Source organism: Oryx dammah, unplaced genomic scaffold (genome assembly GCF_014754425.2).
Source record: "Oryx dammah isolate SB20612 unplaced genomic scaffold, SCBI_Odam_1.1 HiC_scaffold_11, whole genome shotgun sequence".
NCBI classification, from domain to species: domain Eukaryota; kingdom Metazoa; phylum Chordata; class Mammalia; order Artiodactyla; family Bovidae; genus Oryx; species Oryx dammah.
Genome location: NW_024070195.1, coordinates 49,185,541 through 49,189,578, shown reverse-complemented (window position 1 = coordinate 49,189,578; position 4,038 = coordinate 49,185,541). Strand labels below are relative to the sequence as shown.

General features: G+C 41.5%; 1 pseudogene; it reads right to left on the bottom strand.

Annotated features, from left to right (window-relative positions):
* Positions 1-786: 786 nt before the first annotated feature.
* On the bottom strand, positions 787-3,536 carry LOC120869800 (annotated as a pseudogene).
* Between the last annotated feature and the right edge of the window lie 502 nt (positions 3,537-4,038).

The following is a 4,038-nucleotide window of genomic DNA, read 5'->3' as shown; positions in this document are numbered from 1 at the left end:
ACATTCTATTATTGAGTGTATACGTGAATGCATTTTATGTCAGACTACATAATCATATCCTCTGAAGCTAGGAATTCCATGCTTAGTTTCCCTTTTCCTGCAGAATTATTGTGTTTTTTAATGTTTCCTAAGGATGCCAAGGAGAAGGCAATGGCACCCCACTCCAGTACTCTTGCCTGGAAAATCCCATGGACGGAGGAGCCTGGTGGGCTGCAGTCCATGGGGTCGCTAAGAGTTGGACACAACTGAGCGACTTCACTTTCACTTTTCACTTTCACTTTTCACTTTCATGCATTGGAGAAGAAATGGCAACCCACTCCAATGTTCTTGCCTGGAGAATCCCAGGAACGGGGAGCCTGATGGGCTGCCATCTGTGGGGTTGCACAGAGTCAGACATAACTGAAGTGACTTAAACAATATGCCAAAGTGAGTCTCACATGTATTGTATAGTCTTCTTTATTAACTCAAACTATCCCAACCACAGTCCTCAAATTCAGTTGAAAGCTCTTTATCATTTTTGAGTGATGCTGTAATAGATGTCCAAAACAAAATGTCACTTTGTTTGGTGGATAATTAAATTATGTGATACTTTTTCCAATTCAGAGTTGTAAATATTGCATTTTACTTGGCACACTATTGCAGGTGAAAAAAATTTTGTATCTTTTTTATTAATTTGATTTTTTTAATATACCACTCATTTAATCAAAAGGAAACTGAGTAGATATTAGGTAATCTAGGGCACACATTCATTTCTAAAATAAGCCTGATAAAGCTAGACATCTAAAGCTACTCTTCCTCTAAGAATGAGTATCTTCCATCTCCATCAGAATCAAACTCTCTCAAATGCTCTGATTCTGGCATAACAGAATCTAAGGAGTTCCTGATTCCCTGGTAAGTCTGCTTCCCATCCACATCACAGTCAGTGTTATGAGCAAGTCCTGAAGATCTTTGATACTAGAAATTACTGATAGGGAGACAGGTCTTACCTGGGCAGATTTTTCAATCTGATCTCCAAGAGACTGGGAGTTTTGGCAATGTTGAGGGCTTTGACCTGAAACCCTGTACTTGCTCTGCATTTGGTAGTTTCTGGAGCCCTGCTGCTTTCAGGTTTGTATGTGAGAGAACTGATAAGCTACAGTTTCTCCCTGAGCTTGAATACCTGAGAATCTGAACTATCTTCTTTCTTTGTTGTTGCTGTTCAATCACCCAGTGGTATCTTTTTGTTACTCCCTGGACTGCAGCAGCACATCAGGCCTCCCTGTCCCTCACCATCTCCCAGAGTTTGCCCAGGTTCATGTCCATTGCATTGATGATTCTATCTGACCATCCCATCCTCTGATGCCCTTTTCTTCCTTTAAGTCCTGGGATTTTACAAACTGTATTCTGCTGGTCACTTGGTGCAAAGATTCTTTTTGGAGAGACAGCTGGAGGACAAGTTCACTTGCTTTACTACCTTGTTTATACCAACCAAAATTCTTTCTATCAAGTTGACTCTCTGGGTAAGATTATTAACTGTCTCATTCATTCCCTCGAGTTTAAGATACTTCCATCTCTGGTACTCCCCTGGGGCACTGTTTACCTCTTCTAAAAAACTATGGAGGTACAGGATATCCTGTTTCAAATTCGCACTGCTTGTTTTATTGTCAAGTTCAGATATAGCTGGAAGTGATGGAATGATCCGGTTACTTCCACTGTTCTCCTTTAAGGCATGCTGATTCATGCCACTCTGCAGTAACTTCATGGTTTTCTTGTATTCATCCACAGTCTTCTGTATTGCCTCCGCAGCAAGACAGATGTTGTTTAAAGTGTTGCTAATAGAAGTTACACTCTTCTGAAGTCCCTCTACAGTGCCAGGCAGGCTAATTAAGTCTGCAGCTAACTTGACATTGTCTTTGAGGTGGTTTATTGCAGAAGTCAACAGAGAAATCTGCTTATTCATTTCTGTGATGTTTATCCAGACTTTGTTCAACCCCAGCTCTTCAGATTCAATCTTCTTAAGTTGTTTTTGTTTGCTAAGTAGCTCTTCCTTAACTTGTGGAACTTCTTGGAACAGCTTTTCTGATTAGATTTCATTGTTCTAAACTTTTCCTTGCTGTTGTTGTCATTTAGGTGTTGAGTAATGTCTGACTCTTTGTGACCCCATGGACTGCAGCACACTAGGCTTCCATGTCCTTCATCATTTTCTGGAGCTTCTTCAGACTCATGTCCATCAAGTCAGTGATGCCATCCAGACATCTCTTCCTCTGTCATCCCCTTTTCCTCATGTCTTCAATCTTTCCCAGCATTAGGGTCTTTTCTAATGAGTTTGTTCTTTGCATCAGGTGGCCAAAATATTGGAGCTTCAGCTTCAGCAGCAATCCTTTCAATGAATATCCAGGATTGATTTCCTTTAGGATTGACTGGTTTAATCTCCTTGGAGTCCAAGGGACTGCAAGAGTCTTCTCCACTGTCACAGTTCAAAAGCATCAATTCTTTTAACTCTCACATCCATACATGACTACTGGAAAAATCATAACTTTGATTCTATGAACCGTTGTTGACAAAGTAATTTCTCTGTTTTTAATGTTTAGGTTGGCCATAGCTTTTCTTCCAAGGACCAAACGCCTTTTCATTTCATGTTTTCAGTCACCATCTATAATGATTTTGGAGCCTAAAAAGATAAAGTCTGTCACTATTTCCTTTGTTTCCCCATCTATTTCCTATGAAGTGATCCTGGAGTGGGAAATCAAGTGGGCCTTAGGAAGCATCCCTGTGAACAAAGCTAGAGGAGGTGATGGAATTTCAGCTGAGCTATTTCAAATCCTATAAGATGATGCTGTGAAAGTGTTGCACTAATATGCCAGCAAATTTGGAAAACTCAGCAGTGACCACAGGACTGGAAAAGGTCAATTTTCATTCCAATCTCAAAGAAAGGCAATAACAAAGAGTGTTCAAACTACCGCACAATTCCACTCATTTCACATGCTAGCAAAGTAATGTTCAAAATTCTTCAAGCTAGGCTACAACAGTACTTGAACCTAGAACTTCCAGATGTTTGGGTTGGATTTAGAACAAGCCAAGGAACCAGAGATCAAATTGCCAACATCCACTGGATCATAGAAAAAGCAAGATAATTCCAGAAAAAAAAAAAAAATCTACTTCTGCTTCACTGACTATGTTAATGCCTTTGACTGTGCAGATCACAACAAACTGTGGAAAACTCTTAAAAGGATAGGAATACAAGACCACTTTACCAGCTTCTTGAGAATTCTGTATGCAGAGCAATTTGCATTGACACCAAGCCAACACGGCCAGGACACAGGTGGCAAGGATGACAAAAGCACAGAGGGGATACCAGATCTTGCAGTATCATAAACAGTCTCCCTTGACAAGGCAAGAGCAATTCCAGCTGCACCAAATTCCTCTTCCTCCTCTTAGCTAGACTCAGAATCAGGAGGCTCAGTGCAAAGCAGGCAATGGCCTGAGCCTTTCTTGGGCTTCTTTTTTACTTGTCCCCAGCTGAGTCTGTCAATGCATTGAGCTTTGTGCTTTTTCATCTTCTTGTGTGGGGTAAGTAAAACACCCACTCCTGAGCTGCCAGTTCTACCAGACATCAACTTCCTTTGCTTCCTTGGAGCTGTATTCCAGGGTGAGAAATCCTGGGTCAGAGCCCTTCTGGTCAGTCCCACTGGGACTGCCCAGATCTGGTGGGAGCTGGAAGTTGGAGTCCAGAGGGAACTGACATTCACATGGGTGGGGATAATCACATAAAGATAGCCAGAGAGCTGGTGATCCAAACTGATAAAGCCCTAGGCATGGAATATCAGTTATTTAGAATATTGGGGAGGGGGCAACATTTGTCTCAAAGATGAAAAGTCAAGTCAAGAATGAGAGTTTCTGAACCTTGGTCAGTAGATAGTATTTCTAAGAGTACTCTAGGATCTGGGGGAGGACACATAGGTAGATGTTTTGGACTTCAGGCAGGATTTCCAATGGAGAGAAAAAACAGAAACTTGTTCTTGAATGGGAGGAGGGAGGATGCCGAGTGAGACCTTGGGA